The sequence below is a fragment of the Mauremys mutica genome, chromosome 2 (genome assembly GCF_020497125.1).
Source record: "Mauremys mutica isolate MM-2020 ecotype Southern chromosome 2, ASM2049712v1, whole genome shotgun sequence".
NCBI classification, from domain to species: domain Eukaryota; kingdom Metazoa; phylum Chordata; order Testudines; family Geoemydidae; genus Mauremys; species Mauremys mutica.
In genome coordinates, this window is record NC_059073.1 from 137,820,907 (window position 1) to 137,848,703 (window position 27,797).

General features: G+C 45.6%; 1 protein-coding gene across 4 annotated transcripts in view; it reads right to left on the reverse strand.

Annotated features, from left to right (window-relative positions):
• LOXL2 (lysyl oxidase like 2) overlaps positions 1–27,797 on the reverse strand; it is an 89,074-nt gene that overhangs the window by 45,184 nt on the left and 16,093 nt on the right. The gene's annotated exons all lie outside the window — the stretch shown is intronic.

A 27,797-nucleotide genomic window follows, 5' to 3' on the forward strand; every position in this document is an offset into this window, starting at 1 on the left:
TACCCACAGTGCACCACTCCGAAGGTTGACCCTTGCCACGGTTCTATGGATGCACACCGCCAAATTAATGTGCTTAGTGTGGATGCATGCACTCGACTTTATACAAGCTGTTCCCAAAAATCAACTTCTGTAAAATCGGAGTAATTTTGTAGTGTAGACATACCCTTAGAGATTTTATTTATTTCCAAATTTATTTGGAAGTGAGAGGCACACATCTCAGCTCTGCCAGTGACTCATTGTAAGGAGGCTGTACTCTACTGGCCAGATCCAGGAACTAGGAGTCAGGACCCCGGGGGTTCTCTATTCCCAGCTGTGCCACTGTCTCATTTGGGCACATCACTCTTGCTCTGTCTTCCCATTTCACAGATGGGGAATCTGGGGTGGTGAGAGTTTAAGTGACTTGCCCAGGACCATGAGAGGAATCAGTGTCAGAGACAGGATTCTAACTCAGGAGTTCCTGGCTCCGGTCATACCTCCCTCTCAGAAGAAGCTCATGCACCAAAATACATAAACAAGCCAGCCAGTCATACTGACTTGTACTCAGCTTAAATAGACCCATTCTTCATTGGTTCTGATTTGTATTTTGTCTTGGCCAAGGAGAAAAAAAAATCATCAAATTGGCAGGAAATAAATCATCCTTTTTATACTTCAATCTCCAAACGGCTGTAACAGGCCAGCACAAAACATTTCATGATCTGCCTGAAGAGCAAGTATAAGCCACATCTATTTCCCCCCGGTTTGTTCTCTCTCTAACTATTTGTAACCATACAACCCTTCAATTGCTTTAACCATGGATCTAACCCTGAAGTCATTACTCAAGCAAAACTTCCATAGACGGAAGCAAGAACTGCAGATCTAGACTTTACATTGGAAAACTAAAGGGGGAACGGGGTGGGGAATAATCAAAACAACTAAATGTATATTTCTCAGGGAACTCTTTAAAAGGACTGGTAAGATTCCCCCCCTCCATGCCTGCAACTCTGTATGGGTTTCAATGGTTTCTCTCCGCTGCAGGGTTCTGCAGGTTGCACTTGAATTGGTGCATAGTCAGTGAAAAGTGAGTACAGAGACATGCACTTTATCCTTCCAACGCTCACGCCTAGAACAGCTGGGCTAATGTGGAAAACAGATGTCTCATAAAACCAGAAGGAACCACAGCAAACAATATTTAATAGCCTGAGCAGATTTCTTGTTTAAATGACTATTGTCATATTTCATGTACACGTGTAGAGAGAGATCAATAGACACACAGTGCATTTATGGGGACCATACAATATTTGTTTTTCTATTATAGTAGCATATAGCAACCCCACCAGAGATTGGGGCTCCGTTGTGCTAGGTGCTGCCTGGGATTCTCAAAGGAGCCCAAGGAAATGAGGCACCTGAATCCCACTGAAAGTCAATCACTCACCCTTATTATGATGTGTATTACATTAGTACCAAGAGGCGAGATGGAGCCTCATTGTGCTAGGGGCTGCACATACAGTGTAAGAGACTGTCCGTGTCCTAAAGAGTTTACTAGCTAATCAGACCAGATAAAAAGTATGGGAGAAGAGAGGCATTATCATACCCACTTTACCAATGGGAAACTGAGGCATAGAGATTAAATGACTTGCCCCAGGTCATGAGGGAGTCTGTGGCAGACCAGGGACTTGAACCCAGGTCTTCTGAGTCCCAGTCCAGAGCACCAGCCATAAGGCCATCCTCTTACAAGACCAGACTTCCCAATCTGCAGATTCCAAAGCACTTTATTAACCAGGTATTACTTTGTTTACAGACAGGGAAACTGAGGCCTTATTCTCATACATGCTGGAGACCCATGTGCTTCATCTGGAGCTGTGGGGCTCAGCACAGCATAAGGAGTAAAACCCAGAACTCTTGACTCACCCAGTCCCACACATAATGATTAGATAACACTTCCCTTACTGTAAAAGGGTTCTCACAAATAGCCATCTTCCTCATGCAGGGGTGGAGGACAGATAAAAACCAAAATACTTGATTAACATATTGAATTACCATGCCTCTTGCATAACAAGCCCTCCCCTTTGGAGCTATTCAGCTAGTCTTGCATGACTTCCACCCATTCGCACCAACAGCTATTGAGAGAGATGCTGTCCCATCTATCCCAAACCTCAGTTCTCCTTTGGCTTGGAATTCAACTACTAGCCTAATCCCGACATGGATCCAAAACCTCACCCTGTCTCTGCTCATTAAACATCCCACCCGTGTATTTTATACGTAGCCAGCTCTAGCAGTTGTACTAATATCTCTAGAGTCACTTTCTCTCTGAAAGGATCCTGTTTCTTGCATTGTTAACCCCACTCACTGAGATAAATGAGTCTGTTCCTTCCTTGTCTGGCACCTTTCCACAAACTGCACTTCTTGTTTTATCCAAATGTAGTCTTGGCAGACAGACAGACAGAGAGAGAGAGACAACATACAAAGCAACAAGTAATCCTCAGGCCAGGGCAACAGATTTTCTCTTCCCTAACTTAAGCTGTTTTACCCAAGAAAGGTGTAACAAGCCCACTGAAGCAAGGCAGGAGGAGGAAGTGGATTAGGTACAAGAGAAAGCACTGCAGATCTTTGGCTATGGTTTTTAAGCAATGGCTCCACCAAAAACAACTCAGTTTCAACTAAAGCGGCATGGGTTTGCGTGAAGTAAAACACTAGTCTAAACTAAATTGATGTAAACAGGAGGAAAGCCAAGCACTGGATTGGGACTCAATTCAATTTCCAACTCCGCCACAAACACCCTGTGAACCTTGGGAAAATCATTTCACCTCCCTGTGACCGAGTTCCCCTTCTGCAAAATGGGGCTATGACATCTGGAGCACAGCTTGCAGGAGGGGAGACTCTGGAGGAAGCACCGGAACATAGGGGCCGACTCTGTGGGTGCTCCGGGGCTGGAGCACCCACGGGGAAAAATTTGAGGGTGCTCTGCACCCACCGGCAGCCAAGCTCACTGCCCCACCTCACCTCCGCCTCCTCCCCTGAGCACACCATGTCCCCGCTTCTCCTCCCAGCGCTTGCCGCCACGAAACAGCTGTTGGGAGGGAGGGGGAAGAAGCGGGAACATGGCATGCTCAGGGGAGGAGGCAGGGAAGAGGCGGGGCTGGGGCAGAGATTTGGGGAAGGAGTCCAATAGGGGCAGGGAGCGGGCGGGGACTTTGGAGAAGGGATTGGAATGGGGGCAGGGCAGGGGTGGAGACAGGGTGGGTCCGGGATCGGGGGAGGGGGTCGAGCACTCACCAGCACCAGGGGAAGTTGGTGCCTATGCACCCGCAAGTCAGTCTGCGGGCACATGGCTGGAATGCTAGCTGCAGCATTTCTGTAAATAGTTCTCTTAATAAAGAGCCAGTTTAGTTTTACAAGCACAGAGCTGTGTCATTACCCAGTATGCAGTCCATGAAACGGGTTAATGATACCTCCTTTCTTCCACCTTCTGCCCGTCTTGTCTATTGAATTGTAAACTCTTCATGGTAGGGCTGTCTCTCGGGTTTGTTTGCATAATGCCTAGCACCATGAGGACCTAATCTTGGCTGAGACCTCTAGGAGCTACTAGAATACAAATACATAAATCAAACTACAATTCCAAGAACTGTAACAGTTCGAACCATCTATTTTTTTTCCACCTGCTTCCTCAGTTTTCTCAAGTCTGTATTGGGTTTCCTCACTCCTCCTCTACAGCCCTGGATACAACACCTACCACGTAACCAGGCCAAGGGTTGTTATGAAACCACAAATCTCAGCCTCAGATTGTGCAGAAGACAGTAAAAATAAAAGTTTTGTTGAGAGTTTTTAAGAGAATCCCAGCTTCAAACAAGTTCACATGAATCTCAACTGGTTTGATTTTCCTGTCTGAATCAGACGCTTTCTCACAGCTTTAGATCCAATTGCAAAAGGCTCACACAACCTTCAAACTTTTTCCCATCACCAATTGCCATCTGTTTTGCATTAGGCAGAACAAACATATCCTTCTATATCCACTACTCGCCTCTCCCCCAACTTGCTCCTTGTGACAGTCCTGTCATTTAAACACCCATGTGGATGCAGATTAATGCATGGATCTGAATGGATCTGGTTTCTTATTCCTGGGAATCTGGTCCCCATCCCTCAGGCTCCACTATTCACAGTTCATTAAACCAAAACAAAAAAATCAGGGAGTGGCAGACAAATCTGCTTATTTATGCCCTTTCCCTTTAGTATTGCTATAGCCACAAAAGGGCTAGATCATGGCTTTAGGGATTTTCCAAGAGTGAAGTGCCTAATTCCCAAAGAATTGGGCACCTCAATCCCTTAGGCTTTTTGGAAACTTCCACAGAGCCGTGCTGCTCCAGGGCTCCAAGGCACACAGCAGCAGTATTGGCCTAAAGGTGCAGCATTTGCTCCCCAGCACGTTGGCTCAGCCCTGCTAGCTGGTGCACGTGCTGGAGCTGTCAAGGTAAGAGTCTGCAATCCGGCAAGGCAACAGGAGCACAAAAATGGAGAGATGAGTCTAACCCATGCACAGAGACATAAGATGAGAGGCTAGAGAAGGCTCCTCGTGCCCTCTTGTATCCCCAGCACAGAACAGCCCTTGGTTTTTACAGAGGAAGCAGAAGAAATGACAGTTCATATCCTTTTTGCTATTAAATTCCTTAGGCCCAGGGCCCACAGCATCACTCTGTAAACAGCTGCTAATGCATTTTTCCCTCCTAGCTAGCAGGCTCACAACATTCCGTTTAGAAGAGCAATGACCATTTCCCTTCATTATCTACTCCAGCTCAGCTAGATTTTTCCATCCCAGCTGAACCGTCCCAGTTTGACACTCCTCAGGCTTTCCTCTGATCATCAGACTGAATGGCTTTTGGTCAACATAAAAAAAAAGACTGATCCCAGCGGAGAAGATACCTTAGGCGACTCAGCAAACCACAACAGCTGGGGTTTTCAGAAGAGAAGCTCAATTGCCACATTAAATATACACCCACGCAACTACATCATGAGGGAGCCAGCCAGGGGACTGATAGGACTGGGGTTTCTGCTCATTGACATAAGCAAGCTGAATGCTTTTAAACAGGCAACTATGAGTCAGTGGTTCTGAACTGGTGACTTATCCTAAGATGAAGGGTCAAGGTAGGCCCAGAGGGGGATTTCTGCCTTGATCATTCATCATGTTGTGGGATTTTGCCTCTGTACATTCTAATATTATGTTACCATCATTAGAGCTGAATGAGAACTGCAAAAACTATGCTTGGAAGTGTCAGTTTGGATGTAGCTTGGAGCTATTTGGTTCAACCATGTTCATGATCCTATTTATTCACAAATAGACAAGAGAATATATTTCACGTATATATTTACATGAAAGTTTGGGAAGCAGCTATTCTTTGTATGGATACTTGCATTAACACATTTCCAGGGTCTCTTTCTGGACTCTCAATTCTCCTGTTTTAGAAAGCTTTAGTCATCTAATCAGGTAGCATGTGATCTTAGTGACTAATCATACTAGTAGTATGATTCCATGTATCATTACATACCTTAAACAGGAGGCATTTATTAAAGAAAACATACTACAAACAGACTTCCACTCAGTTTTCAGTTCCAGCTTTGTCTCACTTGCTTACCAGGGACCACATCACATCTAGAACACTATACAGCACATGGAGAGATCAGGCTGGATAATATACTGTGAGTAAATGCACCACTATGAGTAACAAGTAGCAAATCAAAGAGAACAATCTGCAAATAAACCGTTGGCTGAAATTAGTTCACAAACTGTTTAAACAGATATGACTAGCGGGGGTGGGGGGGAACCCTCATCCTTCTTTTGGATACAGACATCAGGCAATAGGTTTGATCAATTTACAGTGACAGCTCCTTCCAAGGCCGTTTTAAAAGTGGAGGAAGCTACATGAGGAAATCAAAGGGAATGAAAGCTCTGCTCATTATCAAAGCACTGGCCACGCCATGTGTTTCCTTCATCCTCATGACCACTTTAGGAGTAGCCAGACCAACAATGAGCTGAGCTCAGCACTGGAATACATTTCTGGGCCTGATGAGGCCTTTTACACCTGTCAAAATGCAAAAGTTCCTGGTGAGATCACCACCCGTAAGTGTGAATCCTGGTCATGAAACCAGTGCACATAGAAAGATATAGCCTCATAAGGTGGTAGGAATTTAAATTCATCTCCATTCTAGATGTGCACTACTTATATTTTGGATCATGAAGAGAAGTAGGTACACAATCCCCCTTCTTATAATACTACCTAGCTTGTATCTAATGTACATCAGTAGATCTCACAACACTTTACAAAAGGAGGTAGCTATCTTTACCCTCGTTTTACAGATGGGGAAACTGAGGCACAAGGCAGCGAAGTGACTTGCCCAAAATCATCCAGCAGGCCAGTGGTCATGCCATGAACAGAAGCTGGTTTGAGTCCCAGCCCAGTGCTCTATCCGTTGGGCCATGCTGTCTCTTTATAAAACCTTAGAAAGAGAATTAAAGGCTGAATTTCCCAGTCCTCCAGCCTTGTTGGCAAAAGCCACAATTTACATATTGCTGATCCACCGTCTTCCTCCTCATCCATCTTCTCTATTTATGCTTCTTTTCCAAAAGCTTTGCCTATTCCACTGTCCCCACAGTTACATAAACATCTTTTTATTTTAGTTACCGTCAAGTTCTAAAAAAACACTTCAAGATGTTTTTGCTTCCAAAGCACAAAGTAACGAGCGGACTGGACATCTATTTACACTTTTTATCAAAAAACATCTTCATACCGCCCTTCGCTTGCCCCAGCAGCCCTCCTCTCCTTTATTAAAGCAAAGGTATCAAACAGTTTATCAACTCCCCCATCATAACAAAGGCATTACCCAACTAACTCCATACACTTAAAGTGACCTTTAAAACCAAGCTATTTCTCCACCCATTCCCCATGCACTAATGTATAGGAGATCTGTCTTGGTCTGAACATCTGGAGCTGGCCACACATGCTTCTGCTAAGTAGCGTTGACTTGAGTAATTAACAACCACCCAGCGTCCCAGATGAGAAGCAAGCACGGTAATAGAGATGAGGTAGGACATGGAAGCATCCTTAAGATCAGGAGAGTCTTGAGGGAAGAATGCCATTATTTAGATCGGGGTAGGCAACCTATGGCACGTGCACCAAAGGTGGCATGTAAGCTGATTTTCAGTGGCACTCACACTGCCCAGGTCCTGGCCACCAGTCCGGGGGGCTCTGCATTTTAATTTAATTTTAAATGAAGCTTCTTAAATAAACCTTATTTACTCTACATACAGCAATAGTTTAGTTATATATTATAGACTTATAGAAAGACTGTCTAAAAACGTTAAAATGTGTGACTGGCAGGCGAAACCTTAAATTAGAGTGAATAAATGAAGACTTGGCACAACACTTCTGAAACATTGCTGACCCCTGATTTAGATTATAAGCTCTTCGAGGCAGGGACCCCAGCACCCAACATGATGGGGTCTCTGTGAATGATGGGAGCTGTTAGGAACTAATGCAATACAAATTGCAGAGGCTTTTGCAGCACAGTGAAGGGCTTCACAAGCAGCCTCCCCCTTTGCACTGGAAGTTGCCAGCATGGAGGTGACAAAGGGGAAATGCTAGGGGAGAGGATCAGCTGGCAGACATGAGACAGAGAATAGCAGCATGCAATATCATGGAGATTCTTCATTGTGGCAAGTGGTCACTTCAGTCCAAGAGAAGGAGGATACTTCTCACCCTCGCAGAAGTGCTTAGAGCAGGGGTGGCCTACCTGAGCCTGAGAAGGAGCCAGAATTTACCAATAGACATTGCCAGAGAGCCACAGTAATACATCAGCAGCCCCCCAGCAGCTCCCAGCAGCTCCCACTCACCAGCAGCCCTGCCAATCAGCGCCTCCCTCACCCTCCCAATCAGCTGTTTTGTGGCATGCAGGAGGCTCTGGGGAGGAGCGAGGACATGGCGTGCTCAGGGGTGGGGCAGGGCTGTGGCAGAGCCAGGGGTTGAGCAGTGAGCACCCCCCGGCACATTGGAAAGTTGGCGCCTATAGCTCCAGCCCCAGAGTTGGTGCCTAGACAAGGAGCCGCATATTAACTTCTGAGGAGCCGCAGGTGGCTCTGGAGCTGCAGGTTGGCCACCCCTGGCTTTGTGGATAAGTTCATTAATGGTTGCAAGTTGCTTAGGGGGAGGCAATATAAAATAGAAAGGTGAACTGTACCCCATGAGAAAACCTAGCAAGGCCGTTGCTGCTGGATGGACTGGCAAGCTCAGGCTGACCTGCAGCAGACTATACCTTGGTCCCTTTCCTAAGCAGAGAACATCACGTTCTCAGGTCTACCTACTGCCCGACTCAGAACTTCTGTTAGGAGACAGCACTGGATCACCAAACCTGCCATCAGAGCCACCGCCCTCCCATACCAAAGTGACAGCCACAAACCAAACAGAAGGAACCACTTGAGCAAGCAGAAAGCAGCACTGCAAATTTATAGCATTAAACAAGCCCACTGGTTTAACATGGCTGCACTTTAATTGATGTTTGTCTGGGCTTTGGCTGCCACAACAAATGCTCAGATTTCCCCCCTCCCCTCCAGACACACATTTATGTTGCGTGCGGGTTTGCATTTAGAGAGAAGTAAACATTTAAACTGACACAGAAAGAGTAAAACAGACTTATCATAACAAACAAGAAAACAAAAAACTGTTCATGTCAAGAATACTTGAGAGTGGGTAAGTCAGAAAGCAAGATGTATATGTGAAATCTTGTATCCTGTATTCAATCTACTCTGTGGATAAATGGGGCTTTTCAGTTTCCAGGACTATCAAGTCAGCAACTTTCACCAGTACTGCCAGTGCCCTGACAAGTAGGAGTGAAGTTAGTCGACAGTCCCTGCTCCAAGGAGCCATGCAATCTTTTTGTTCGGTGTTTGTACCGTGCCTAGCACAATGGGGTCCTGGCCTACGACTGGGGTTCTAAGATGCAGCCATAATATGAATTAATAATAATAATGGTTTGATCTGGCCCGGCAGACTGAAATCCTCCATTCTGCTCAGAACAAGGACACGCAGGAGTAAAAGCAATATCAATTTCCTTCACATATCTCCCTTCATCCACACGTTACTGATAGTTTATTTGCACTGGTGCCCAGAGTGTGTTAGGTGCTCCCCAGAAATACAAGAGCGTTGCCTGCCTTGAGGAGCTCGCAGCCGCCTCTCAACCGTCAAGAGGCAAGAGAAGAGGATGTTCCCTGTAACCTATTCCACCCTTGGCTTCTTTGCTGAGGCTGAGTGGAAAACATGGTGGTGCTTTTCGTAAGGTGGACTCAGAGCCACCAACCTCAATGCCACGTGGGTCATTGAAGACCGTTAGACGGCAATGACTTGTGCTGGATTCTAACCAGTGACCAAGAGGTATTTTTAAAAACTCAGAATCCCCTCGGCTAGCCATTCCTTAAGTTCAGTGTAACTTTTAAGAGGACTATATTTTATTTGTATGCATTGGTGTTGTTGCAGTGAGAGTCCCTGGATATTAGAGAGCTGAGGTGCAGGAGGTCATATCTTTTATTGGACCAGCTTCTGTTGGTGAGAGAGACAAGCTTTTTATTCTATTTGTGAACTTCTAGCCATGATCTAGATAGGCAAGAGTGGTAAATATTTCCTTTCTGCGTATAAAATAGCCACTCGGGTCTTCACTTACCCTAAACTGGTACTGCTAGGGCACCTCTCTGTAGCTAACTAATGATTAAGTCATTCTTTCAAGGGGTGTTCATTAAGGGTCTGATCTAGAGCCCATTTAATCAATGGGAATCTCTTCATTCATTGTATAGGCTTTGGATCCAGCCCTCATAGATGGGATAAACCAGCCTACCTGTCCAATTCAGTTCTGGCACTCACTTCTACTCTTCATCAACAAGGATGACTCCATTCATTGGCTCAGAGAATTAATGAACCACTCTCTGAAGTGACCTTTTAGAAGACAAGGCAGCCTATGAGTGGCCAGCAAATCGGACCACAATGATATTAATTATTGTTTGTGGTTCCTGAGATACTGCAGAGATGGGTGCACGAGAAAGCTTGGACAGAAGTGCACACCATCTGTATGGAACATCACTCTTCAGAGCTGGAAATTAGAATAGGCCCTTATAATTTCTCACCTAGAATCCCTCCAACTAGATAAAGCCTTCCATGTCAGCAGGAAAACCTCATTCATTTATACAAAAGGAACTAGATGGTAAGAGATTTAAAATTTGCAGAACATAAGAGGATAGGTTCCCCTGAAAGCTTGCACATCCCATCCCGAGTCCCAAATAGTTATGTCTGAAACAGATTATATACTATAACCACCACCTAGTCAACAGAGCCCAGTACAACATTGTTAAAAGCTGTAATGTAGACAGGACTTAACAGTGTTCCTCCTCAATGCGGGGGAGGACCTGGACAAGTGCAGCTAATCGGTACATGGTTAGCTCCTATCAACACTACAACTTTTGACCATGTTGTAACCAGGTCCTTTGAACTAGTTACCATCTAGATAGGGCGCTAGGAAACAAGTGGATACATTCTCCAGGCTTTGATCTGACATTCTGATGCTCGGCAAACATCCCCTCAGCCCAAGGCATGGCATTATGCCGAACACTCACTCAATCAGGCCTACAGACAGTTCCACCCACAGTCTAGCTAGTGCTGGAATTTAGACCCAGGTAGCAGTTATATTTGCAGATATCTAAAAGCTGCAGCCATTAAATATATTTAGTAGTGAATCCTATATTAAGTGAAGGGGCAGAGTTAACAAATATTTTTAAAAGGATGTTTTTGAGATACTTTAAAAAACCCCACCAGGTGTCTACTTTTAAAAATTATAGTAGGATCCTGTTACTGTAGCCCATAAAATTGCTAAGTATATTTACACTATATTTAGACAACGCAAGGTGGCGAGACAAGCTATTTGAAAAGCAGGCCGTCAAAAGTGTATCCTTCACTCATGCTTTTGTGGAGAACACAAACTTCAGAATGAATTCGACAGCTGCCAATGTCTGGTGAAGCCTTTGAAGAATATTTGGGACTTAGAGTCTCATTTACACTAAGGTTCATTTTACCCCACTCTGGCATGCAAAGGGGCCTTAAAGCCCGTATAGGCTACATTTCCACCTGCTTTTAAGGCACCTTTACACTGCCAGAACAGTGTCAAGGGGCCTTAGTGTAACTGAAAAATCAATCCCATGATGCAGAGATTGTTTGGCTTAGATCATTCTTGTTCTACCCTGGGTCAGTATCATTTTTCATGATAAATTAGCAGAAGAATGGGCAAGACTGTGTGTCTAGGGGCGGGGAGTCAGGACTGTTGGGCTCTTTTCCAAATGCTTCCCCTCCATTACTGTGATTTGAGTGATTCACCGAAAAATCCGGTCCTTAGCCTTTCTTGCTTCGTTAAACCATCTGCAAAATGGGCATCTAGGACAAAGGGGCATTGAAAAGCTGAATTAAATGGTTATAAAGTGCTTGGAGATCCTTGAGTGAAAGGAACTAAAATGGCCATGCCTTACATTTTCCAGAGTAGCTATTATTGCCACTCAGCATACGTATTTATAACAATTATTGTTCCTTTCTTATATGCTTCCAAGGAAATCCAATGCTCAATGCACAGGTGTATTCATAGACATACACTGACCTCCCAAGAACAACTGGATTTACTCCCCCGCTCCCACTCACCTTGTTTAATGCTAGCAGGGCCTTAAAAGCATCCGATCAATCTCATTGTCTGTCTAGAAGCCATGCCACTACAAATAGCCTCAGTTACACACTCCACAATCATGGTTAGACCCAAGCTATAAGTCAAGCCACTAATGTGGATCAGAGAGCACACAGCTTCAAGCTTTATCCTGAGTTTAAAAAATGGAACCCAAAATACTTTCTAAAACCTGGATAAAACGTAATGGGTTAAACCCACCTCCCTGAAGACAATGGAGTTACACCCGGGATGAATTTGGCCATGTGTATTCTAGAACGTGGGTGTACACATAGCCCTATCCAGGTAAGTACACATGTAAAGATTGCAGTAAATAGATTTACCAATTCCATTTGCCTGTCTTTTCATTCACTAAGCTCAGCATTTACAACCATTTCACACTACTCCATCTGTCACACTCTACTAGAATTTGGTTAGACACACACCTGCCACGCTTCCACTCCAAGACTGTTGCTTTTTAACCCCTTAGTGGCATGCTGCTTACTACTACACACAGGTAAGAGTGATCAAGTGGAGAGAGGTGACGATTCTCAGCAGGGAAGATTTACCTGCCTTTCCCTTTTAAGGTTCACAGAGGCGAAGAGGTATTCGCAAACAAGCCCAAGCCACAGGTCTCTGCTCTTGTAACATCAATGAGACGCTGTCTGGGTATTTAGACTATGCACAGTTTCTTTTTCCAGGAGAGAAAAATTTCCCTCTGTAATATCCACTCACTGTAATTTAAACTTCCTAGTAGAGCTGAGCAAACACTCCTTTCCTAAGTTCGGAAAGCTGAGTATTTGCACAGCCAAGGAGAAGGGGCAGCAGGCTAATTCTCACAAGCCAGCCGCACATTAATGGAGCTGCTCTGGTATGTGCATTTTTAGGATCACCCCCAAGAAATGATCCTTTGAACAAATCTCAAGGATAAAACATGCCAGGACCACAGAAAATATCTGGCAGGAATGAAGAGGTTTTTTTGAATGGTTGAAAATTTGCCCTAAGATAAATCTGTTCTTTCTAGCCTGGTGTCTCACCATTTTGTTGCAGATCATCCATCACTAACTCTTGGTTGTGACATTTCAGCCTCTCTCTCTCTCAACCCATCTGTTGCATGACAATCAATCAGTCTTCCCCATAGGACCAGATCACATACCCCATTGATAGCTGTTTTCAACTCCCTGAAAGGGGGTTCCAAAGAGGATGGATCTAGATTGTTCTCAGGGGTACCAGATGACAGAACAAGGAGTAATGGTCTCAAGTTGCAGTGGGGGAGACTTAAGTTGGATATTAGGAAAAACTTTTTTACTAGGAGGGTGGTGAAGCACTGGAATGGGTTCCTAGGGAGGTGGTGGAATCTCCTTCCTTAGGAGTTTTTAAGGTCAGGCTTGACAAAGCCCTGGCTGGGATCATTTAGTTGGGGATTGGTCCTGCTTTGAGCAGGGGGTTGGACTAGATAGTCTCTTGAGGTCCCTTCCAACCGTGATATTCTATGATTCTATGAAAGTAATGGGACAACTCTCAGTACCAGTGGGTGTCAAGAGTTCACCACTTGGCTTACAGCACGGGCCTGGATTCACCAAGCCATGTGTACTGGAGACACAACGTCAGCAGCAGTGTGTGTAGACGAGACCCCATTTGTTGAGATGATTAGAGCTCTTAGCCATATATAGTCACAAGTTTCTCCCAATCCCCAGTAGAAATGTCCAGCTTCAAAAGGAGCTCCACACAGGCCTGGTCTACACTGGAAACTTACTTCATCATAGCTAGGTCTGTCAGGGGTGTGAAATCCACACCTCTGGAAAGATGTAACTATACCGGTCTAAACTCCCAGTGTAGACAGCACTAGGTTGACAGAAGAATTGTTCCATCAAACTAGGTATTGCCTCTCAAGGAGGTGGATTATCTAAAGTGACGAGAACCCCTCCTGTCACTGTAGCGAGTGTCTACACTGAAGCGCTGCAGTGAACAGCTGTGCTGCTGTCACGTTTTAAGTGTAGACATAGACACCTGCTGTCCATCATGTACGGGACATGTATGCTATGAGGGCACTATGAGGAATGCTAAAGCATCAAGCAGCATGGAGGCACAGCAGGACAGAGCGAGTTGTGTCCTGTTTCCCTGCAGCCAAAAACCTTTGTCATCTCTAGGCTGTGCTCATCACATGACCAGCTTTCCCCTACTACTGGTTCTTGCTGGGAACCAGTAGGGAGGAGGAGAGTTGGGGGGCGTAATGGCCAGGGAGGAACAGGAAAGGATCCAGCACGGCATGGCATGGGCTGCAGTGGGGAGTTGGGTGGCAGCGACGGGTAGGTGGGTGGGGCGATGGAGCGCTCCCAGGGGAGCAGGAAGACGAGCTAAGGGCAAGAAGGATGGTTTATATAGAGAACGGAAAAAGGTCTCCTCATCTATTCCTCGGTGCCGCTCACAGAGAACTAATATCAGTGCGGTAAGAGTTAAAAAGCGCAATTTCTCATGATGGCAGGAGTAGGATCTAGTGGTTCAGACAGGGGTCTGTGAATCAGTACTTCTGAGTTCCATTCCCACTTCTAACACAGACTCCTAGGTGGCCTTATGAAAGATTTCACCTTCCCATGCCTCGGTTTCCCCATTTGTAAGAGAGGGATAATAGCCTCCCTGGGGGGTTGTGAGGATGAATTACGCCAAATTAATAAAGCACTTTGAGATCATCAGATGAAGAGGGCAAAGGGCTATTATAATACCGCTTTGCCACGCAGCATGAACCAGTGGTAACAGTTTAAACAGCTGTGCCTCAAGGTTCTGTCTGTAACCACCAGCTTTTCCAGAATACAAGAACCCCCACATTGCTGAAAAAAGGGGACTTAAGGACACTGATGCATGTGACTGAAAAGCTCTGGGGAAGACTCCTTTTGTTCAGCTGGTAGAAGAATTATTGCTTCAAAGAAGCAATGAGCAGGTATATTATTTCATGTCAGGATGGGGTCGGAAGGAGCAGGGACGAGAAGAGACACAATCCTCAGACTATGAAAAAAGCTGTAATGGAAAAAGTCTTTCTGATCATATACACAGACCAACCTTTTACAGTCATCTCTGGAAAATTTCATCCTCTACACTTTACTTGCAGTGTTTCCAGATTAGGAACCCAAGGGACATTTCCCAATAAAAATAACATTTGTTAGAGGGATATAATGTTGCTTCTGAAGAGTGTAAAGATTTTGCCAGTTTGATTTTAGGAACCTGTTTTAAATCCTCAGCTGGTATATGCCTGAATAGCTCCACTGACTGAGTCCCACTGAAACAGAGCTACACCAATTTACACCAGCTAATGATCTAGCCTTCTGTATTAAACCTTAATAATACTTTACAGTTCTAAAGTGTTTATCCCAGGAGGATCTCAAGGCACTTTCCAAACAAGTAATCTTCCTTACCTATCTCACAAGGGGACTGTTGCGTATGATCTCCATATTACAGATGGGAAAATCTAAAGCACAGAGAGGTTAAAAGTCTTTCCCAATGGTCACACATAAGGAGTCAGTGGCAGGTCTGGTAATAGAACTCAGGAACCTTAGGACATGCCTACACATGCAATAAAAACACCTGTGGGTAGCCCATATTAGCTGACTTGGGCTCGGGCTGTAGGGCTATAAAATTGCAGCATAGACATCAGGGCTCAGGCTGGAGCCTGGGCTGTGAGACCCTCCCACCTCGAGGAGTCTCACAGCCCAGGCTCCGGTCTGAGACCTGACATCTACGCTGCAATTTTATAGCCCTGCAGCCCAAACCTATAAGCCCAAATCAGATGATACAGCCCAGCCACAGGTGTTTTACTGTGGTGTAGACAGCCTTAGATTAAAACATTTAGCAGCGGCACCATCTGATAATTCATAAGATTAGCACTCAGAACCCACTTATACCAGAGAGAAACTTCACTCTGAAATGGACTGGAGTATCACTATATAAAGCATGAAAATCAACCTAAGAAATCTGGGACTTCTACAATAAATCCTGACAATGAAGTGGTGTAACTGAACTCACCCACGTAAGCTGGTTCCATTGTACATAGCCACACAATTCTTCTACGCATTCATTTAGGAAATGCCATAGTTGTTAAGAATTAGGCCTTTCTATGAGAGAAAGATGCACTGGATTTGTTAAAGTTGTAGTTTTAAAGCCCCTTATTTTGGCTTAAACCAACTTTATTTTGGTTCATCTTAAATTGATTAAGAATTGGTTTAAATTAAACTAAACTAAGGCTGTCCACATGGGAGGTTTGCATTGGTTTAAAAAGTGATTTAAGTTAAACTAGTGGAATTTTCCCACTTAGACCAGGCCATGATGCTCCTACTTAATAAAGAATTTCAGGCTACCAGAAAGCCCAGAAACCTTCCAACTGGAAAAAGTGGATGAGTGGGAGAAGACTGCACCAGGTGGGCTAGATGTGAAAAAGTAGGAGCGTCCAAAACAGTTTTCTTTGGAGAATCTGAGCAAGATGTCCAAGATTCACAGACGTGCGATGGAAAAGCAAAGACTTTCAACATTCATTCGCACAGGCATCTTGACCTCCCTGTTTCGGATCTTATGACCCTCTGATCTCCTCACCTTTGGCTTGAAACTATGTCATACCAGCTGCTAACAAGTAAAGCGATGATTAGTGCCCCCCACGGGGGGGGGAGAGGAAGAGAAGGTTAGATATTTAGCAGCTAGCTGTTACTGAAAAATACCTTTGGAATGGAATTTTTAACATTCATTGCCGATCACCCTTAGCCTTGGTCTGTGGTCCTGCTGTAATAAAACAGCAGAAGAGAGGACCTTCCAGCATGCCCTGACCTCTCAGAGGAATGTGATAAAATGGGTTTGGCTGTGCACAGTAGGAGCAATAGTATGTTTTTATCCTACTTAGGAGCCCCCAACACTTCAGGCAAAATAATGTGCAGGAGGTAGGAACACAGCAATATTGGGCCAAATTCTCAGCGAGTGAAATGCAGCATAACTCCATTGACTTCAACTGAGCTACACCAGCTGGTGCACCAACAATCAATTGCATCACTGCTAGCAGGGGAAGGAGAGAGATTTCGAGAACTAACCTTTTCTTCTGTCCTGCCTTTGAAAGGTTTCATGAGATAGTCCAGGGGTCAGCAACCTTTCAGAAGTGGTGTGCTGAGTCTTCATTTATTCACTCTGACTTAAGGTTTTGCGTGCCAGTAATACATTTTAATATTTTAGAAGGTCTCTAGTTATATATTATAGACGATCTATTGTTGTATGTAAAGTAAATAAGGTTTTTAAAATGTTTAAGAAGCTTCATTTAAAATTAAATTAAAATGCAGAGCCCCCTGGACTGGTGGCCAGGACCCGGGCAGTGAGTGCACCACTGAAAATCAGCTCGCGTGCCGCCTTTGGAATGTGTGCCATAGGTTGCCTGCCCCGAGATAGTCGCATGCACCAGCCAAAACTCAGGCTTTTCTCCCCCTTTCTGGCCTCCTTCATGCTATAATTAGAGGCCAAATTTTTCAAGCCTAGGTGCCTACACTTAAGATTCTAAATCCATATTTAGGCACCTAAATAAGAGGCCTGATTTTCAGAGGTGCTGAGCTCCGCTTGGAGCTCCAGGTGAAAGCCAGACCACTTTTGCAGGAAGGCTGTGCAGCCTAGTGGATAAGACAATATCATAGAATCATAGAATCATAGAATTCAAGATCAGAAGGGACCATTATGATCATCTAGTCTGACCTCCTGCAAGACGCAGGCCACATTAGCCGATCTACCCACTCTTTTAGCAAGCGACCCCTGCCCCATGCTTCGGAGGAAGGCGAAAAACCTCCAGGGACACTGCCAATCTGCCCTGGAGGAAAATTCCTTCCCGACCCCAAATATGGCGGTCAGCTGAACCCCGAGCATGCGGGCAAGACTCTCCAGCCATACCCTCTGAAAGAGTTTAAGAATATCATATTATTGACCCAATTTGACCCAATTAAGTACCAGTTTGGCACTCAATTGACCTATTGACTAAGCCCGTTATCCTATTATACCATCTCCTCCATAAACTTATCTAGCTTAATCTTAAAGTCATGGAGGTCCTTCGCCCCTACTGTTTCCCCTCGGTAGGCTGTTCCAGTATTGCACTCCCCCGATGGTTAGAAACCTTCGTCTAATTTCCAGCCTAAATTTCCTGACTGACAATTTATATCCGTTTGTCCCTCGTGTCTACATTAGCACTGAGCTGAAATAATTCCTCTCCTTCCCTGGTATTTATCCCTCTGATATATTTAAAGAGTGCAATCATATCTCCCCTTATCCTTCTTTTGGTTAAGGAAAACAAACCGAGCTCCTCAAGTCTCCTGTCATAACGACAGGCCCTTCCATTCCATCGGATCATTCTAGTGGCCCTTCTTTGTACCCGTTCCAGTTTTAACTCATCCTTCTTAAACATGGGAGACCAAAACTGCACACAATACTCCAAATGAGGTCTCAACCAACGCCTTATATAACGGGACTAGCACTTCCTTACCCTACTAGAAATACCCCCGCCTAATGCAACCCAAGACCGCATTAGCTTTTTTAACGGCCACATCACATTGCCTACTCATAGTCATCCTACGATCAACCAGGACTCCCAGGTCCTTCTCCTCCTCCGTTACTTCCAACTGGTGCGTCCCCTAGCTTATAACTAAAATTCTTGTTAGTCATCCCTAAATGCATAACCTTACACTCTCACTATTGAATTTCATCCTGGTACTAATACTCCAGTTTACAAGGGCATCCAAATCTCCCTGGGGGATATCCCGATCCTTTTGCGAAGTGGCAATACCTCCCCACGTGGTGTCGTCCGCAAACTTTATTCAAGCCCACTCCTACTCTTGGTTCCCAGGTCAGCAATAAATAGATTGAATAAAATAGGACCCAAAACCGAACCTTGAGGAACTCCACTGGTAACCCCCCTCCAACCCGACAGTTCCCCTTTCAGTACTACCCTCTGCAGTCTCCCCTTTAACCAACTCCTTATCCACCTCTGGATTTTCATTTCGATCCCCATCTATTCCAATTTAACCAATAATTCCTCATGCGGTACCGTATCAAACGCCTTACTGAAATCCAGATATATTAGATCCTCCGCATTTCCCTTGTCTAAAAAATCTGTTACTTTTCTCAAAGAAGGAGATCAGATTGGTTTGGCACGATCTACCTTCGTAAATCCATGCTGTAATCTATCCCAGTTGACATCGGCCTCCTGCTCCTTAACAACTCTCTCTTACAAAATTATTTAAATTACTTTGCATACTACAGACGTTAAACTAACAGGCCTGTAGTTACCCGGGTCACTTTTTTTTTCTGCTTCTTGAATATAGGAACTACTTTAGCTAATCTCCAGTCCATCGGTACTTTCCCCGAATTTAGATATTTATTTAAAATCTTCGCTTTCGGGCTAGCAATATCACTCGCCAATTCCCTTAATATTCTAGGATGTAGATTATCCGGGCCCCCCGATTTACTTCCGTTAAGCTGTTCAAGTTTGGCCTCCACCTCAGATACCGTAATGTCCTACCCCCATATCTTCATTCGCATCGGTCCCTCTATCACTATTCCTTAGCCCTTCATTAGCCTCATTAAAGACCGTGGCAAAATATTCATTCAGATATTGTGCCATTCCAAGATTATCCCTAATCTCCACTCCGTTTAAAAGTTTTAAGCGGTCCCACTTCTTCCTTTTGGTTTTCTTCCTATTTATATGGCTAAAAAACCTTTTGCTATTGGTTTTTTAATCCCCTTCGCTAAGTCCATCTCCACCCGTCGCTTTGCCTTTCTCACTGCATCCCTACACCCCTCTGACCTCAATAAGGTAGGTTTCTTTGCTGATCCCTCCCATTTTCCACTCCCGGTACGCTTTCTGTTTTTTCTTAATGACCCCTCTAAGACGCTTGTCATCCAGCTCGGTCTAAAACCGCTACCTACGAGCCGTTTTCCTTTCCCTTTCTCGGGATACATGCCTCTGACAACTCCTGCAATTTCAACCTGAAGTAAACCCCAGGCGTCATCTACCTTTAGATCCCTAAATATGTTGGTCCAGTCCACTTCCCTAACTAGTCGTCTTAATTTAGTAAAGTTAGCCCTTTTGAAATCGTAAACCCTAGTCTCTCAGATGCAATATTAATATCCTCTCATTAATTTTGAAACGAATTAGCTCGTGATCACTCGAGCCAAGGTTGTCCCCTACTACTATTATCCTCAACAAGGTCCTCATTACTCACCAAAATCAGATCTAAAATGGCAATCCCCCCTCGTCGGTTCAGCAACCACTTGATGTAGGAATTCATCAGCTATCACGTCTAGGAAAAGCTGAGCCCTATTGTTATTACTAGCATTTGTTTCCCAATCTATATCTGGGAAGTTTAAAGTCTCCCATGATCAAGCAGTTCCTATTAGTGTTTACCTCCTTAAAAACATTAAAGAGCTCTCTATCCGTCTCCAAGCTAGATCCCGGCGGTCTATAGCACACCCCAATCACAATCCCGGTGAGGCTCTGGTAGTTTTTTTCCCTAACGTGACCATTGCCCACACAGACTCCGTATTAACCATTGCATTGCTAGTTATTTCATTACATTTCACCTCATTATTGATATACAATGCTACTCCCCCACCTTTACCTTTGCATCGGTCTTTTCTAAACAGCACATACCCTTCCATACCTGTACTCCAGTCATGGCTATCGTTCCACCATGTTTCGGTAATTCCTACGATATCCGGTTTCAATTCTCGGACCAGGAGCTCCAGTTCCTCCATTTTATTACCTAAGCTTCTCGCATTGGTGAACAAACATCCTACCTTTTGCTGTTGGGCTCCTCTCACTCTCTCACCCCGCTCGGTAGGGACACAGTACTACCAGTATGACCTGTCGATCTAGTATCCGTCCCCCCCCTCTTCCTTACACCTAACCGTCCCCCTCTGGCTATATCTGTTGTTATCTTCTTGTTCTCACTCCCAATGTATAAATTTGGCGTGGAGTGCACCAGGGCCTCTCCCAACCGTCTCCCCCCCAGTGTCTAGTTTAAAGCTCTTTTAATCAGATGAGCCAGCCTCCCTCCTAGAAGTCTACTTCCTTCCCTACTTAGGTGGAGCCCATCCCGTGAGAACAGTTGTCTGTCCCCAAAAGCCTCCCAGTGCCCATACATCCCAAAGCCCTCCTTGTAACACCACTCTCTCAGCCAACTATTAATCGTCAGGATTCTCTCACCCCCTTTGGCGCCCTTCCCTAGGGGACAGGTAAGATCCCACTGAAGATCACCTGAGCCTCAATTTCCTTAAGCGTCTTACCCAACCTGGCATAGTCACCCTTGATCCCTGTCTAGCGAGAATCTAGCAGTATCATTCGTTCCCACATGAAGGATGACCAAAGGGTTCTTACCTGCTCCTCTTAGGATCCTTTTCAACCTCAGGTCCACATCCCGTATTTTAGCGCCCGGTAGACAGCACACCCTTTCTGTTCTCCGGATCGGCCCTGGTCACAGGCCTGTCCAACCTTCTCAGTATGGAGTCCCCAATCACGTAGACCTGGCCTTTGCCTGGGGACAGTGCGGTCCTCTAACCTATCCCCCGTTCCCCCTGGTTGCAAGCTCCTTCCATTCCTATCTTCCCTTGTGGTTCCCCTTAAGCCATCCTGTAGTCTCCCCTGACCCAAACTTGGTGTTGCCTCCATAGACTCCTCCCCTCTATCTATGGGACTGGCCGCTCGTCTCTTTTTCCTTGGCCTCCCACCATCAGCTACCATATTCTTTACCCCTTCCTCATTCTCCAAACCTTCAAACCTGTTCCTTTAGCTCTATTTCCCCGTCACTGGCTCTCCTTTTCCTTGGCCTGCTTCTCACAGTCACATGCTTCCACCGCCCATCCTCCTCGTCTGGTGGTCCCCCCTCACTGGCCGTAGCCCCTGCTGTCTTCTTCAGATACTGCATGTGGCAGATACTTTTGGCAAGCGTCTAGGAGAGCACAGGTGCAAGGAGGAAGGATTGTCTTTGTTCACGGCACTGATCTGTGACTTCATTCTGAAATTGAGATTCAATAACTGTTGCTCACTCCTTGTGTGACCTTAGAGTCTTAGACAAGTCATTCAGGGCCAGATTTTCAAAGGTTTTGGGCACTTTTGAAAAATCTCAACCAGTGTCTATCTGCATTTTTAGGTAATAAGGTAATAATTGGAGATATACCAATCTCCTAGAACTGGAAGGGACCTTGAAAGGTCATCGAGTCCAGCCCCCTGCCTTCACTAGCAGGACCAATTTTTGCCCCAGATCCCTAAGTGGCCCCCTAAGTGGCCCCCTCAAGGATTGAACTCACAACCCTGGGTTTAGCAGGCCAATGCTCAAACCACTGAGCTATCCCTCCCCCCCTGACTGAACTCAGGAGATCTGCATTCTATTGCCGGCTCTGCAACTGATGTTTGGTGACACTTCACCTCCCTGTACCTCAGTTTGCCCCAAATTTACCTCCTTTGTGAAGTGCCCTGAGATCTAGAGATAATGATCTGGATAATGGGATGGATTGCAACCTCAGCAAGTTCACAGATGGCACTAAGCTGGGGGGAGACGTAGATACGCTGGAGGGTAGAGATAGAGTCCAGAGTGACCTAGACAAATTGGAGGATTGGGCCAAAAGAAATCTGATGAGGTTCAACAAGGACAAGTGCAGAGTCCTGCACTTAGGACCAAAGGATCCCATGCATCGCCACAGGCTAAGGACGAACTGGCTAAGCAGCAATTCTGCAGAAAATGACCTGGGGATTACAGTGGATGAGAAGCTGGATATGAGTCAACAAGTGTGCTCTTGTTGCCAAGAAGGCTAACGGCATATTGGGTTGCATTAGTAGGAGTATTGCCAGCAGATCGAGGGAAGATCTATTTGGCACTGGTGAGGCCACATCTGGAGTATTGCGTCCAGTTTTGGGCCCCCACTACAGAAAGGATGTGGACAAATTGGAGAGAGTCCAGCGGAGGGCAATGAAAATGATCAGGGGGCTGAGGCACATGACTTATGAGGAGAGGCTGAAGGAACTGGGATTGTTTAGTCTGCAGAAGAGAAGAGTGAGGGGGGATTTGATAGCAGCCTTCAACTACCTGAAGGGGGGTTCCAAAGAGGATGGAGCTCAGCTGTTCTCAGTGGTGGCAGATGACAGAACAAGGAGCAATGGTCTCAAGTTGCAGTGGGGGAGGTCTAGGTTGGATATTAGGAAACACTATTTCACTAGGAGGGTGGGGAAGCACTGGAATGGGTTACCTAGGGAGGTGGTGGGATCTCCTTCCTTAGAGGTTTTTAAGGTCTGGCTTCACAAAGCCCTGGCTGGGATAATTTATTTGGTATTGGTCCTGCTTTGAGCAGGCGGTTGGACTAGATGACCTCCTGAGGTCTCTTCCAACCCTAATCCTCTATGATTCTATGCTTATTAGGTCATAAATAGATGCAGCTAGTTACAAGGGTCATCCTAATTATCCCACCATGTTCAAACCTCTAATAGAAAGAAAGGGCTGGATGCGTCACGGCAATAGAGCTCGACTAAGGAGCTGATTCTGCAGTCTTTACTAAGGTAGACGTGGCAACTTTCCATTGACGCAAATGGAAGAATGACTTTGCGGTAACCGCATTGGCTCAAGATTAAGGAGATGCGGGTTCAATTCTTTCAGTCCACAGATTTCCTGTGTGATCTTTGGCTCAAGTGATTTACTCTCTCTGCCTCAACTGGTAATGTTAATAATAATGTTTACTGACATCAGAATGGGGTCTTACAAGAACCTAGACAGACTGAGGGTACTCAGCCTGTGGTAGGATCAGGCCCCTCAAAAAGAGAAGTTCCATTTTCTTTGCAAACACAATATGCTTAAGTCACCAACGCTCCCCTGCTATTCCTAGGAGGACTGCTACTGTTCTTTAGCATGGATGATCCAAGAGCCTCAGAGATCAGCCAGGCTGTAGAGAATTTGACTTATTTCACACCTTTTCCTACTCCTGCGGGATCTTATTAGTGACTCACATTTGCACCATTAAACTGCTTAAACTTTGCTTGGAATGTATAAAATGAATCAAAACCTCAAAAGCAGCAGCATGTCGGAACAAACCAGCCCTAAGTTAACCCAACGTGTTTAACTCATTAGTCAAACTCTCTGCTTTTCCATTAGCTAAGCACTAGAGCTCTAGATTTTATGATTAATATCGGAAGCATCCCCGAGCGAGATGACCTGTCTAGACTGATGCATGTTTTCCTCCAGCCTCTGTGCTGATAATTCCCAGGTTGCTATGGGGAAGCAAGCATCTGCCAAAGCCATCTCTGATATTCCAGGATTTCGTATATACTCCCCTATAAACAATGGTGCCATTGAGCTGGTCACTGAGAGATCCCTGTTAGGATACGAAAGGCCTCATTTTCCTTCTTACTCATTTATGGGAAGCTGCTAAGGGGATGGTGGTGGGAAATGGGAGAAAGCCACTGTAGCAATTCCTCGCACATCTGTGACGCCTTTCACAAGACCGTCTCAAAGCTCTTTACGCATTACCCAGCTGAAGTTACACAGCAGCCCCGTGAGGTAGGTCAATAGCGTCGGGTGGGGAAACTGAGATACACAGTTGCTAAATGGCTTTACCCAAGGCCACAGCTAGTTAGTGGCTGAGCCAGAACTCTCGGTCCTCTGCTCTAACCACTCAACTAGCACTCAAAAAAACCCACTATTTTTCTCCTTTGTCACAATGCCACCAATAAATTTCCCCTCTGTCATTCTGCTGCAAAGCGGAGGGTGGCTAGGGCTTCTGGCCTGGGGTTTTCTTTCCACTCAGGTGTGAATGCCAATGCTTACGCCACTCATCCTAGGAGAGTGTGGGCCTATGTATTCCTCTCGTGGCTGGTCCACACAAAAGGTTTATGATTCTGCCACAGTAATCATTTTAGGAGGCTAAATCCTTAAGCTCAAGGAGTAGAGGCCCCTGCTTTGGCAGTGAAGGTCATGGATTCAAACCCCACGGTCTGCTCAAACAGGGGCAGCTACATAGTGCCATCCAACGTGGAGCCTGAACCCATGAGCCTGGCAATAAGAGTCACTCAGAACATCAGACAGTTTGAAGAGTGCACAGGTGAGAGTCTTCCACCATGCCCTTCATCCTGGAGAGCTTTCCCCCTCCTTCACAGAGGGTACGTCTACACTACGGGACTATTCCGAATTTGCATAAACCGGTTTTGTAAAACAGATTGTATAAAATCGAGTGCACGCGGCCACACTAAACACATTAAATCGGCGGTGTGCGTCCACGGTCCGAGGCTAGCATCGACTTCTGGAGCGTTGCACTGTGGGTAGCTATTCCGTAGCTATCCCATAGTTCCCACAGCCTCCCCCGCCCCTTGGAATTTCCGGGTTGAGATCCCAGTGCCTGATGGGGCAAAAATCATTGTCGCGGGTGGTTCTGGGTAAATGTCGTCAGTCACTCCTTCCTCTGGGAAAGCAACGGCAGACAAGCATTTCGCGCCTTTTTTCCCGGATTGCCCTGGCAGATGCCATAGCATGGCAACCATGGAGCCTGTTTTGCCTTTTGTGACTGTCACCGTATGTGTACTAGATGCCGCTGACAGAGGCGATTCAGCAGCGCTACACAGCAGCATGCTTTTGCTTTTGCATGACAGCAGAGATGGTTACCAGCCATACTGTACCATCTACCAATCCATAAATTGGTAAAAAGATGATCATGGTTACCGGTCCTTTTGCACTACACCATCTGTTGCTGTCATAAGTGCCCCTGGCTGCTCTTAGCCAGGGGCGCAAAAGCCAAAATTGGGAATGACTCCCTGAGTCAATCCCTCCTTTTTGGTATCTAAAAATAGAATCAGTCCTGTCTAGAATTTGGGCAAGTGTACTAGAGAACCACTGTATCATAGAACCAGAGAGCACAGCTGCTCTGTGTCAGATCCAGCAGAAATTATGAGCTGTATGCTATTCACAGGGGGTGCTCCTGCAACAACCCCACCTGTTGATTCCGTTCTTCCCCCAGCCTTCCTGGGCTACCGTAGCATTGTCCCCCCACTTGTGTGATGAAGTAATAAAGAATGCAGGAATAAGACACAGTGACTTGTTAGTGAGAAATGAGTGGAAGGCAGCCTTAGTTGCTATGATAGTCCAGACAGGACATTAAGAAGTGTGGAGGAGAGGAGCCCAGCATTGCGCTGCTAGTCCAGGGGCAATTGAATCTTTTCTTTACACATGAAGGTTGGGGGCTGATGGAGCTCAGCCCCCTGTTGCTATGATGAGGACGGTTACCAGCCATACTGCACCATCTACCAGGAAAAATTAGGGCCAGGCGCCCTTGATCGACCTAACGGATGCTAGTTGGCATGGTTACCAGTCCTTTTGCACTGCCCCATGTGCCAATAGGCTGATGATGATGATGGGTATCAGTCATATTGTACCATCAGCCACCCATGGCGGGGGGGGGGGGGAGCAAGGATGTTGGTGTTGAGTGCTGCAGCATCGCGTCTATCTGCAGCATTCAGTAAAGATAGGGTGACATGTAAAAGAGTCAAGAGAGGATTGTTTTCCCTTTCACTTCTGGGGGGGTGCGTAAATTGCTGAGCTATGCCCTGACCCACCGCGGACACTGTTTTTGACCCTAGAAGCATTTGGAGCTCAGCCAAGAATGCAAATGCTTTTCGGATACTGCAGGAACTGTGGGATAGCTTGAGTCCTCCAGTCCATGAGCGTCCATTTGATTCTTTGGCTTTCCGTTATGCTTGTCACGCAGCAGTGCGCTGAGTCCCTGCTATGGCGTCTGTCTGGAGATTTTTTAAAAATGATTTTGAATTTCGTCTTCTGTAACGGAGCGCTGATAGAACAGATTTGCCTGCCCTTACTGCGATCACATCCGCATGGTCCATGCTGGAGCTCTTTTTTTATTTTATTTTTTTGATTTCGGACTGCATCGCCACCCGTGCTGATCGGAGCTCCACGTTGGGCAAACAGGAAATATTCAAAAGTTCGCGGGGCTTTTCCTGTCTACCTGGCCACTGCATCCGAGTTCAGATTGCTGTCCAGAGCGGTCAGTGGTGCACTGTGGGATACCGCCCGGAGGCCAATACTGTCGATTTGCGGCCACACTAAACCTAATCCGATATGGTAATACCAATATTAGCGCTACTCCTCTCGTTAGGGAGGAGTACAGAAACCGGTTTAAAGAGCCCTTTATATCGATATAAAGGGCCTCTCAGTGTGGACGGGTGTGGCGTTAAATCGGTTTTACGCTCCTAAAACCGGTTTAAACGCCTAGTGTAGACCAGGCTAGAGTCATCCCCAGGCCACAACAGCCACTACATTTGCAGTTCCGTGACCAGCTTCTCAGGTGACTGATTTCATAATGCAAATGGCACCCTCTTCCTTCTAATGGCTGAGATCCCCCCCTTGACACCACACACATACTGGGAGGATCTGAGATTACTACAGAACTAGTGCGTGTGGTACCTCCACTAGGCCATGCCCTACGCATCCTTAAACAGGGAGTGCTATATTTCTTCACCAGCTGCATTATATTTACCATCCTCCAATGGAGCAATCTGTAGGAACCAAATGTTAAAAGGTTATTACTAGTTATTCTATAGCCAACAGCCCTTTGAATAATCTTGTTTTAAAAGTGCATTAAAAAACCCCCATATCCACTATTGTTTCAGGCTGTAAAATGTGTCCCCAGCCAAGCCAGGACTTAGCCACAGAAACCACTCTGTGGTGACTCAGATACCACAGATTCCCCCTTATACTTAGTCTAGGATATAACTGTGGTAATTGGATGGGATCTGCTGGCAAATGATGACGAAGGGTGATCCCTGTATTTGCATATTAAAACACTACAGCACTGTAAAGAGAGCAACTTTGCACTGAGTCATCACTAGTCGTTTGCAACCTGAAGACACTCAAAATCCAAGATGGACAGAATTATTTGCTCACCTAGCTCATCCTCTTTCCACTACAGGATTCTTCCTGGCAGTTTATTCTCAAGGAGTCTGTCAAGTCTAGTTTTAAAATGAGTCATGCAACAGAGCTTTCACCATTTCCCATGGGAAACTATTCCACGGCCTAATAGCCCAACCTCCCAGTTAA